The sequence below is a fragment of the Trachemys scripta genome, chromosome 9, assembly GCF_013100865.1.
Source record: "Trachemys scripta elegans isolate TJP31775 chromosome 9, CAS_Tse_1.0, whole genome shotgun sequence".
Taxonomy (NCBI): domain Eukaryota; kingdom Metazoa; phylum Chordata; order Testudines; family Emydidae; genus Trachemys; species Trachemys scripta.
Window position 1 is genome coordinate 55,101,894 of NC_048306.1, and position 13,027 is coordinate 55,114,920.

Genomic DNA, 13,027 nt, shown 5'->3' on the forward strand with positions numbered 1-13,027 from the left:
TGGCTTAGTACAGTCCAGCCCAGAGGGGGACGGACACACACACACCCACCCACCCACCCTGGAGCGCAGCCCCTGCCCAGCTTTGCTCAGCACCCCACCCCCAGCGTGGGTCAGGACAGACCCCAGCACAGCCAATGTCAAACCCCTGCCCAGCATCGTCCAGTATGGACCCCCCTCAGCACAGACCCCCTCCTCAACCCTGTCCAGCCCAGAATGCATCCCATGCACATCCCGGCTTATTACAACCTCGTACCACCCAGCATGGCTCAGTACAGCCCCAGCTTGCCCAGTAGAACTGAGCACAGGCCCACAGCCTAGCTCAGCATGGCCCAGCTTAGACCCCAACCCAGCATGGCTCAGCACAGCCAAGCATAGCCCTCCACCCAACACAGCTCAGTACAATTCAGCACACACACACACCACACCTGGCTCAGCATAGCGCACACCCCTGCCCAACTTGGCTCAGCACAGCAAAGACTAGACCACCCCACCATCTAGCCTAGCTCAGCACAATTTAGAGCAGACCCCACCCCAGCACGTCTCAGCTCAATCTGGCACAGACTCTCAAAAAGCCTGGTTCGGCTTGTCTCAGCACAGCACAGCAGGGACGCTGGCCCGCTGTAATATCTAAAACTGCTGTCATCACATTTTGCTACTGGTAGTAGTTACTGACACCTATGGGAGGTTTTGTTTTGCTGCCCTCTCACAATTTGTCACCTTCCACCGTTCCCATCCTCTAATCCAGAGGTAGCAAATTGTGATAGATGGTTGTTCTGTCTTGTCACAATTTGCTACTATCTAGGTATTTTTCAAATTTTGAAAACTTGTTATAACAAGGTATATAAACAAGAATAGCTTACTTTACATTTCAACATTATTTCAAAATCAAGCATCTAAACCCATTTTTAGAAACAGTGATTAACATATATTGTTCCTTTACTCAAATGAACATTAAAATTTAACTTCTCTATTACACATTTGTATTCCAACAAGAAAATAAAAATATTGACCTTAAGAAAATAATCATACAATATACATCTTTTGTAAACATCCCAACTATACACATTTTCTGCAGTCGTGCTCTTTCTTCTTATCACTTAGGATGTCTTCACTGGTTCTCTCTGGAAGGTAGGGCACATATGCTTACCTCTTACAAGAGTCAAACTGTACCTTTGATAAGTAATAGATGAGAAAATTATGACAGAACTAATTATGCTAAATATAATTTCAATTAATTCATACAATTATAAAATAATATTCCTTGAACATATAAGCATTAGTGAAACTTAGTCAGCAGCAGTGGAAATATTTACTAATGTGGAATTATTACAACAATTCTGATCCTTAGCGAAGCTATTCCATCAGGCCTATGTGCAAGTGGATGGATCTTGGGCCATGACTTTTGTTCTTGTGCTATAAACAATCATACAGTATTCTGTTTACTTATCTGTTCAAACATGGTGTTAACTATGCAATTTTGTGTTTCTTACCAGCATGCAATCTTCATTTTAATTTTTGTGTATGACAAGGCGCAGGACATGCAGTACTCCTTCATGCTCTCTGCAAAATCAATATAATGTAATCAAATGATGATTACCTTATGACCAAAACTCTAAATAGAAATCTTGATTTATTCATGAATGTCAATTATTTCAAGTATTAAGTTACTGATTTGCAAATATTTTTTCTTTTTGGGGGTCATATTTTAAATTATATTTGGTTCTATTTATCTCAAACTTCTAGTTGACTGCTGGTGGATATAACTATATCCAATTAGATTTCATTGCTCTTTCAATGTCAACCATCTACCCACTCCCCATTTTTCACTAATCATAAAGAGAGACCGTTAGAGAACCAAACCTATAACATATCCTACTGTATGTGTATTAAGATAACTTTGTGATATGACATTATTCCACTCTGCCTGTTATCTTCCCATATACTCTGGTCTCACTAGGTACTTGTAACAAAGTTATTACCTGACTTTCATTAAAGAATTGTGATTTTTCTTCTATATATAGTTAGAGTCTCTTGTGTGGTTTCCATAGTACTGATATCTTTATGGTCTAAATACATTTCTACAAACTAACACTTTTAATTAGAAAACACATCATAATTACACATCATTAAGAAATAATCAAAATTTTACACTGAATAATTTTAGAATGACTGGCCCACAGTTGTGCCCATCTGCTTGTCTCCTGTGTTCCACAATTTTAATTTTCCAGAGTCCCAATATGGATTTTCCAGTTTCTCGGTAGACGAACAATCTGAAATGTATAAGGCATATAGTAGCCAACTTTATAAGTGGGTTTCATTTTTTCTTACAGGTACTCTAGATGTTTAGTACTCCTTTATTTTTCTATTTAATGAATGGTTGCAATTACTTCATGCTCATAGTATATATATCACACACATACTGTTTCATATTATGGTATAGAGTCGTATGCAATATATAATTTGATTTGCTATGGCATGTGTTGCTAACACCACCTTCACACTCATGCTAAATGCTAGTATTTTGGGTCCACATTCAATGAAGTAGTTAGTCCATGCTCAAAACCTACAAGTTCAGTCAATGTACAGTACTAAACAGAGTGAGTACAAGAATGTGTTGTTTCCATTTTTATTTGTAGCTATCAGGATCATATTGTCTTCATTGTTGCTATATCATCTTTATTGAAAATAGTTTCACACTAACACTACCTGTAAAGTATGAAAATAAGTACCTAAAAATCACCTCCAGTTCCTCAAGAACGTTCTTTCACATCTCTTGTCTCATCACACAAGAGCTCAATTATTAACAATTCTTTTGATTCCATGAATGTTATATGCAAGTTTAAAATATATAATTTAAAAATATATACGTTATTGGTAATATAATTTCAACAATTTTATGATGATTTTTCAAAACACTGCATGCAGATACTTGTGTAATATCTCACTAATACACAACAGAAAATCATATTGTGAATTTCTTGGTGTATTTTTTAAATATACATTACCAATCTAACAACAAATTCTTTAGACTAGCATTTTATTTTTAAACTGCAGTCTTCAGCATTTCAAGCCTTACATTGAAGTTCCATTTTCATTTGTATCTATTAAATTTATTGAAAACCCACAAAATATAAGAAATTATATCACAGCTGTATTTGAATCCTATTATGTAGTACTACATTAGTGGATACAATCCCAAAGTATAACAATAGAAAACATCTTACTGCAATAACCCAGTGACCTGGTGCATTGTAAGGAAGAAATAATACATCATTTTGCATTCCAGTCTGTGTTCTTTGAAAAAAGAAAAATGCAGTTGTACTTGTCAATTAGGCAAACCATGCAATCTAGATTACACTGTGTAGCCTTTTTTTATTTAAATTGAATTTAGTAATTTTGTATTACACTATCATGGGTTTAACTCCTGTTGCTACAGTTTCAAGCTCAAAGTGAACATTACCTCTGGTGCGCTTCTCAAATTTGGAGACTTTAGAAACGCACAAAGTCCAAGGATAGTGATCACAGATATACTCACAAGTTTTATCGGTACTACAAGTTTTATTAAAGCAATAAGTAAAGTTACAATTACCCATGCACATGTAAATCCTACAAAAATGCAGAATTTAAGAATTTAGTCATACTCACATCCTCAAAGATATTCTACAGAAAACCCTCTTTTCCTTATCTGTACTTCCACACCCCATGAATATTGGGGTGCCTCATTTTACATAGTTTGTTTTTAGTTCCTCTTATTCTCATTAGCATCTATGCATAACATGTACCCTGCAGTCAGGACAGGACTTTCCATGATGTTACAATCAGGTGTCTCATGATCTTGGACAACAGCTTGCAGTTAATTTAAATCTGTTTTTTTCATAACATTACCTATTGGCACATCTTTTGCAGTAATCTCATGTAACCTACTGGTGTAGGGTTATTCCTAAATCACCCACTCATGTCAAGCATGCTTAAGACTATGGCCTAGTAACTTAAATCTATTTGATTATGTATGAAATAGCATATGAATTGACCAGACCACATGACATAATAATAAATAGATGATTAAATGAACTAATTGGCTACAACTGTATTTCCCAATTTCAGTACATGCTTACCGTATTTACTCATTCCCCTACATAGCACTGTGTTTGCTACTACTTAGTACTTAAGTACTGATGGTATTTAAATACACTTACTATATAATTCTCTGAGCCCTTGTCTGGAAATGTTGCTTCAAAGCCATACTACAGTTGAAAGGATGACATTTTTGTTCTCATTTGCAGTTTAGATTTAAAAGAAAAGAAAATGTTATAAAAAAATTCATCCCAATTACTCCCAGTGTTATCAACCAACTTCCACAGTGCTCTGTAAGAAATGGTGATTGATTAGTTTGTGAAAACAAATAGTTAACATGATGTCTTGATTGAGACAGGTTATATGGAATCAAGAAGGTCTGAGGAGGAGGACATCACAGTGCAGAGCTTTGATTATTTTTGATTTCACATTTGATACAATAAAAAGAGTTGCAATGTAATAAATTGATCTTGAAGAGGTATTACCAATATGTAGCTAATGGCCTGGTGCATGCTACTTGTATTTAGTATTGAAATTTCCCCCTCTAAAATTTGATGGATTTGTTGTTTTCATCCAGTCCATTGGTTTGTGGGTGGTATGAGCTGATGAAGCTATGTTATATCCCCATTTTTCCCCACAAAGGGCCAGGTTAAAGTGAAAGAATAAAATTATGCCATAAAGTTTCCTTTGGAAATGTCTGCATGTATGTTCCTTCTCCTATTTTAAATTGATTTTACACGTAATTACTATGGTTTCCTATTCTATCTTTTAGAATGACTACATGGAAAAATAAGTTTGCAATCAGTTTGTTATAAAAAAAATTGGTAAGGAGACAGAAAAATGTGTCAGCAACAATTTACAGTAAAAAAAATCATGAAGACAATGAAGCCCATAGTCAGTGTCAAATATCTATGACCCGATAGTGTGGTTGAAGAAATAGTGAACAAAAATCTAAAAAATAAGTCATTACCTCATTACTGAATTCAGAACCAAGATCCGTCAATATTCACCATAGACATCCAAATCAATTTATAATTTTACAGATTTTCTTTCCCACCTCATGTGCTGATTTATGCCACCCATTTTGGAAGATAATACATGACTGTCAAGATATACTGGTATCCTTTGTTTGTTGCTGGTAATAGCCCTAATTACATCCACTCCCACCAATTCCCAAGGCCTATTGTCCTAGGTACAGGTTACTTTGGATCTCTCTTATTAAATATTCTCAATAAGCCAGAGGTGGGCAAACTACGGCTCGGGGGCCACATACGGCCCTGCAGACATTTTAATCTGTCCCTTGAGCTCCCACCGGGAAGTTGGGTCTGGGGCTTGCCCCGCTCCAGCCAGGGAGCAGGGTTGGGGTCTTGCCCCACTCCACACGACTCCCGGAAGCAGCGGCATGTCCCCCCCACTCCGGCTCCTACGCGTAGGGGCAGCCAGGGGGCTCTGCATGCTGTCCCCATCCCAAGCGCCACCCCTGCAGCTCCCATTGTCTGGGAACCGCAGCCAATGGGAGCTGCAGGGGCGACACCTGCGGACAGAGCAGCACACAGAGACGCCTGGCCGCGCCTCTGCGTAGGAGCTGGAGGAGGAACATGCCGCTGTTTCTGAGATCTGCTTGAGGTAAACGCTGCCTGAAGCCTGCCTACCAACCCCTTCCCATGCCCCAACTCCCTGCCCCAGCCCTGATCCCCCTCCTGCCCTCCGAACCCCTCAGTCCCAGCCTGGAGCAACCTCCTGCACCCCCAACTCCTCATCCCCAGCCCCACCCCAGAGCCCTCCTACACCCCAAACCCAATTTCGCGAGCATTCATGGCCTGGCATTCAATTTCTATATATGGATGTGGCCCTTGGGCCAAAAAGTTTGGCCACCCCTGCAATAAGCCCACATAGAGTAAACACTGGTTTCAGAGTAGCAGCTGTGTTAGTCTGTATCCGCAAAAAGAACAAGAGTACTTGTGGCACCCTAGAGACTAACAAATTTATTTGAGCATAAGCTTTTGTGGGATGTAGCCTACGAAAGCTTTTGCTCAAATAAATTTGTTAGTCTCTAAGGTGCCACAAGTACTCCTGTTCTTTTTGCGAGTAAACACTGTAATGTGGTTTCCCCAACCACCTCATAAGAATCTAATTTCTGTTTTTGAAAACAAAAACAAACAAAACAAAAGAACTATAGGAATAGGGGTAGGAAAAATGACACAAGAATAACCTACAGAAATGCACCATGCCAAAGAGCAATAGAGGTCATTGTTGCACTACGTCATGCCTCATTGTGTAGCAATAATAAGCATGGATAATGATAAACAATTATCACTCTTTAAAAGATTCCTTACTGCTTTCTATGGAAAGGAATAAGACTTTGTACCACATAAATGTAGTGTGCACTGAGACAATTCCTAATGCATTGACAATGGAAAGGATGCAAACAAAATTTCAAAAGATAGGTAGTAGATGTCTACCCCTCCAAAATCCACCTTTATACTTTTCAAGGTGGTATCCAAATTTAATTCCTTTCCCATTTTCTGGCAATGCAGACATCTCTCAACCTAGTTTGGAGTGAATAATATGACATTAGCATTCATGTATTAAAATATTATTGCAAAGGAACTGAGTTTACACTTGGACACAAAAAGTATAAATATCTTTATTTGCAAATTTAAAATTTGTATTTACATTTAAACTAAATATTTCAGCATTTTATTTAATTACTTTACATACCCAGTCTGGGATGTTTTTTATCATTCCTGGCCAATAGTATCTTGAGGTCAGTGCAATTCTCATTTTGACTATTCCTTGATGTCCAGCCCTTGGACTGCCATGATACTGTTCAAAGATTTGTAGGGCTTGTTTCCTGGTGTGCACAACTTCAACCTTTCTATCTTTTGCCGAATGGAAGTGCCCGGTCTGCTAATCAGAGAAAATGGATATGTGATGATGGAGTCAAGTGTTGCAGTTAAGCGATTATCATATATTTTCACAACTTATAGATTTGTTATAAGGCATACAGTAACTCCTCACTTAACGTTGTAGTTATGTTCCTGAAAAATGCGACTTAAGCAAAACGATGTTAAGCAAATCCAATTTCCCCATAAGAATTATTTTAAATGTGGGGGTTAGGTTCCAGGGAAATTTTTTTCACCAGACAAAAGAAAAAAAAAAAAAATATATATATATATATATACATATATATATATATATATATACACACACACACACATACATATCCACACACACAGTATAAGTTTTAAACAAGCAATTTAATACTGGTACACAGTGATGATGATTGTGAAGCCTGGTTGAGGTGGAGGAGTCAGAGGGTGGGATATTTCCCAGGGAATGCCTTACTGCTAAATGATGAACTAGCAATTGGCTGAGCCCTCAATGGTTAACTCTCACACTCTACAAGGCAGCAGGAATGGAGGGAGGGGAGACAGCATTGCAGACAAAGACAGAGACACACACCATGTGTGAGAGAGATGCCCATTTCCCCTTTAAGTACGCTGACCCTACTCTTAAGTACACTGCCTTGTTAATTAGATCAGCTTGCTGAGACCGCAGCTGCTGCCAGCAAGCTCCCTCCGTCCTGAGCTCTGTCGTGTGTCCCCCTGCTCTATGGAAGATGGGTAAGTGGGGTGCAAGAGCAGGGGGGAGAGGGACACCCTGACGGGCCCCCCTCTTTCTCTCCTCCCCCCCACACAGCAAGCAGGAGTCTTGGGGAGCAGCTCCAAGGCAGAGGGCAGGAGCAGCACATGGCAGTGGGGGAAGGGACAGCTGAACTGTCGGCAACTGATAGCCTGCTGGGCAGCTGCTGCACAGGGAACTTAGGGGACTGGGGAGCTGATGGGGGGCTGCCGGTCCACGCTGGTTCCAAGCCCCCACCAGCTAGCTGCAACGGGCTGCTCTTCCTGCAAGCAGTGGACAAAGCAGGCGGCTGCCAAATGACCTTAGAAGGAGGCATTGCACAACTTTAAACGAGCATATTCCCTAATTGATCAGCAATGTAACAATGAAACAACGTTAACTGGGATGACTTTAAGTGAGGAGTTATTGTATCTATATAAAAGATATCTGTACACAGTATGAGCTGTGATGGCTTGAATACAAAAGAAGGTGGAATTTTACTATAGGGTTGTAATTAGTTGTTGAATTAAAAAAATATAAATCATTGCTCAGTGAAAATATATGGCTTGTTGTTGCTGTTTGTGGATACATTAGATAACTTTCATATACCGGGTGCAATCTAGACCAGTGAGGGGCTGTGTCTCGCCTCTGTGCAACCTTGTGTCACAACCCAATGGCCCCCTCCCTCAGGGGGTCCCCTGGGGAGGCAGATCAACATTATATGTTGCTAACGCTGTTGCAGGCATCGGAAGGCATTTTGGGAAGGGTTAAAGATGTGAGTGTGGAGTGAAAGATTCCTTTGCAGGTTGCAAGAGGCCGAAGGGGGAGGAAGGGAGAAAGGAATGGGATAACTTGACGCTCCAGCTAGGTCCAAAGATAAGACGCTGACTCCAGCCCAAAGTCACAGCACACAACCAACTCTCAGCTGCCTGCCAAGAAAGACGGGGGCCTGGATTCCAACCCCGACCAGCTGTAGAAAGGAGGATTCAGTTGAACAGAACTGCAGGGGCTGCAAAAACTAGCGAGACAGTGAAGGCCAGCGAGGGGGAAAACAAAGTCTTGCATCCCTGAAGCCGGTGTGTTTTGGGAAAGCTGAGGAAGCCGCAGAAAGCCAGTTTGGACTGGGACAAAGAGCACGGGGGACAGAGGTCCCTGAATGAAACGCCCCCAAAAGAACCCAAGACTTAAAAACCCTCCTGAGAGCCAAAGCAAGTCAGAGATCAACAGAGGACCCTGGATGGCCTGTGCACAGGACAGAACTCCACCCTTCCTCCTCTTCTTCTTACGTTACACCCAGGCTTGGCCAGCCTTGAGTTATGCATGTCTGAGTATGAAAGTGGGTTAGGACACGGGCACTAATGCTTTCTTCATTCCTTTGAGTGATGTGGGGATCCCCCGCACTCACCGCTGTTATTTTATTAATAAAGCTTTAAAATTAGTCACTTGGTGTGCTCCTTCATCTCCTCCCCTAACGATCCTGTGGCCTCAGCTTGATCACCTAATGCCTCAGGCAGATTGGTAACAGAAATCTGTCACACTTGGGTGCCTTAAAATGTCTTGCTGCCTCACAAAGTCTTCCAGCATGCAAGCCACACCCAGAGGGTCTATGTGTAACTGCAACCTGCCAGTCACACTTGGGTTATACTCTGGCTTTTACCAGCCTTGGTTACTTCTGCAGGGTGACCCCAACACATTCCCAGTCCTGGGATTTCCCCCCAGAAATGTATGTCCTGTACTGCCCAGCCCTCTCTTGGTCAGTTCAACTGTACTGTCTGTTATTCCTTTAAGGGAATAATATACACTAGTTTGTTACCTTAGAGTTACCCAGACAGTTTAAATTAAACACACTGAGTTAGATAAAACAAGTTTATTAACGACAAAGAGATTTTAAGTGAGTAGAAGCGAAGAGGCATAAGTGTCAGAAATGGTTACAAGAAAAATAAAAACAAAACACTTCCTCTAATTCAACAAGCTATGTTAGATTTAAAGCAAAGTTTCTCACCACATACTTTCAACGGTATTACTGACCAAACTATTCAGGTTAGGACCCCTCCCCCAGAGTCCAATGGCGGCTTCTTTTGTCTTCTCAAGTGCGAAGAGTGAGATGGATAGGGAGAGAGAGAGGGATGTCTGGGGATGTTTGCCATTCCTTTTTATAATTTCGGTCCCTCTTTGAAAAGCATTTCCAGCTGAGAACCAAGAGACGGGGTCTGGTGGAGGAAGGAGACCTCATACTGTTTCTTTGCTAAGGGCATGGCTACATTAGAGAATTTACAGCATCACAACTGCACCGATGCAGCTGTGCCACTGCAAGCTCTCTAATGTAGCCGCTCTAACCTGATGGGAGAGCTCTCCCCTCAGTTTAACTACTCCAGCCCCTGTGAGCAGCAGTAGCTATGTTGGTGGGAGAAGCTCTCTCGCTGACACAGCACTGGCTACACTAGCGCTTATGTCTGTATAACGTATGTCACTCTCTCTCTCTCACACACACCCCTACCTGCAGTGACATAAGTTATTTCAACATAAGCAGTAGAATAGACATAGCCTAAGATGCAGACCTCTTTCTCCCTGCCCCCCTTTCTTGCCAAAGAATGGCCATTTGATAGGTGATAGTCCATCAGTGTTCTTGACACCTGGCTGGGGCATCAGCTTGCCCTTTGTCTTTGAGAAACTGGTTTAGCCTCTCCCCAGATTTATCTGGGAAACACACTTTCGTCATGATTTCATCTTATGTTCATCACTTTACACATATTGCGATATGCATTCTACCCTGATATCACTTATCATCAAGTTATGAGTTTTCAAATGATATCTTGCAAGGCATGCTTTGTACAAAGATTACTACAATAGTGTGTGAATACGGGATACATTACATCACAACAACATAACGGAGAACTAAAGTTAATTTACAGCATTTTTTGGTAATATTTTTAATTTATACTCATTTGTCATGTAACTGACAAATACATTTATTACAGTGGCTAAATATGCAGCACAGGAGATTCTGTGGGAAATTGAAATAAAAAAAGATCTCAATCCTGATCCCACTGAAGTTAATGTTAATATTCCAAATAATCCCAGTGCTGGGGGATCAGGCCCATCATTTATAAGATGAAGATTCCATTATATTCGATGCCTCTATTATATTCTAGCACTTGGAGGAGAGGAAGGTAATCAGGAACAGTCAACATGGATTCACCAAAGGCTAGTCATGCCTGACCAACCTGATTGCCTTCCATGATTAGATAACTGGCTCTGTGGATATGGGGAAAGCGGTGGACGTGATATATCTTGACTTTAGCAAAGCTTTTGATACAGTCTCCCACAGTATTCTTCCCAGCAAGTTAAAGAAGTATGGATTGGATGAATAGACTATAAGGTGGATAGAAAGCTGGCTAGATTATCGGGTTCAACGGGTAGTGATCAATGGCTCAATATCAATGGCAGCCGGTATCAAGCAGAGTGCCCCAGTGATCGGTCCTGGGGCTGATTTTGTTCAACATCTTTATTAATTATCTGGATGATGGGATGAATTGCACCCTCAGCAAGTTCGCAGATCACACTAAGCTGCGGAGAGAGGTAGATACACTGGACCATAGGGATAGGGCCAGAGTGACCTAGACAAATTAGAGGATTGGGCCAAAAGAAATCTGATGAGGTTCAACAAGGACAAGTGCAGGGTCCTGCACTTAGGAAGGAAGAATCCCATGCACCACTACAGGCTGGGGACCGACTGGCTAAGCAGCAGTTCTGCAGAAAAAGACCTGGGGATTACAGTGGACAAGAAGCTGGATATGAGTCAGCAGTGTGCCCTTGTTGCCAAGAAGGCCAACGCCATATTGGGCTGTTTTAGCAGGAGCATTGCCAGCAGATTGAGGGAAGTGATTATTCCCCTCTATTTGGCACTGGTGAGGCCAAATCTGGAGTATTGTGTCCAGTTTTGGTCCCCCCACTACAGAAGGGATATGGATAAATTGGAGAGAGTCCAGCAGACGGCAACAAAAATGATTAGGGGGCTGGGGCACATGACTTACGAGGAGAGGCTGAAGGAACTGGGGTTATTTAGTCTGCAGAAGAGAAGAGTGAGCAGGATTTGATAGCAGCCTTCAACTACCTGAAAGGGGGTTTCAAAGAGGATGGAGCTTGGCTGTTCTCAGTGGTGGCAGATGACAGAACAAGAAGCAATCGTCTCAAGATGAGGTGGGGGAGGTCTTGAATATTAGGAAACATTATTTCACTAGGAGGGTGGTGAAGCACTGGAATGGGTTACCTAAGGAAGTGGTGGAATCTCCATCCTTAGAGGTTTTTAAGGCCTGGTTTGACAAAGCCTTGGTTGGGATGATTTAGTTGGTGTTGGTCCTGCTTTGAGCCGGGGATTAGACTAGATAACCTCCTGAGGTCTCTTCCAACCCTAATATTCTATGATTCTATTCTATTACATGAAAAAAATACTGCATGCCTTCCAAAGAAAAGTTAGCAGAAAATTGATGCAGGTTAAGTCTGACTGTTTTATTCATTCCTTTAGAATGTGTTACTCTTCTTGTATTCCAAAACTTGTGCTATTTTTTTCCTCAAAAGATTTTCCTGAGTATTGTTCACAAAAGAAAACATTTATGTAATTGCAAATGTGCAGTATCTGTCCGCAAAGTAACTGGACATTATTTTGTAGGTCTGACATGTAAATTGCAGAAATTAGTTAAGCACTGGAATAAATTGCCAAAGGAGGCTGTGGAATCTCTGTCATTGGATATTTTTAAGAGCAGGTTAGACAATCACCTGTCAGGGATGGTCTAGGTAATCCTTAGTCCTGCCTTGAGTACAGGGGGCTGGACTAGAAGAACTCTTGAGGTTGATTCTATGTTATAAGCATGGAAAGCCAAACTCAACAATTACATAGGTACGTAGCTCAAATTTTCTTAAGTTCCAATGTTTTGTGGTTTAGAAAAATCTGTTTGTTTTTTATTGTTGGAGATAAAATTTCCTTTGAATTAATTAGATCACCTATAACATTTTAATCAAGTGAAGTCAATGACTGGGGACGGGAAATATAACAGCACAAAGATAATGTGACTTAAAAAAAAATACAAGTGGGGTGGTTGAAGATACTTAATGTATTAAGAAAACAACAGAATATATGCTGAAACCCTCGCCTTACCTGCCATGTTGATGTTTATTACAGTTAATTATTTCCCCAATACAGCTTTTTTGGGGAAAAAAGGTTTTCGGTAATCCAGCAGAAGCTGCAAGAAACAAACCCATATTACATATTCATTTCAATATCATGATGATCACAGGCATGAAATACATTTAAAAACAAAGTGATTTCAGA

The 13,027-nt window shown here is 40.8% G+C and overlaps 1 protein-coding gene across 3 annotated transcripts in view; it reads right to left on the reverse strand.

Moving 5' to 3' along the window:
- The window catches only part of MSL2 (MSL complex subunit 2), a 57,866-nt gene extending 52,399 nt beyond the window's left edge, over positions 1-5,467 (reverse strand). Inside the window, exons 1-3 of one of the 3 annotated variants that reach the window (XM_034781692.1) lie at positions 4,197-5,467; positions 2,150-2,270; positions 1,491-1,560 (exon numbers count right to left, since the gene is read on the reverse strand). The gene's annotated coding sequence lies outside the window, so the exon portion shown is untranslated. Of the gene's footprint in view, positions 1-1,490; positions 2,271-4,196 lie in introns of all 3 variants that reach the window. The other 2 variants (XM_034781691.1, XM_034781695.1) reach the window with 2 other exon arrangements.
- Positions 5,468-13,027: the final 7,560 nt, after the last annotated feature.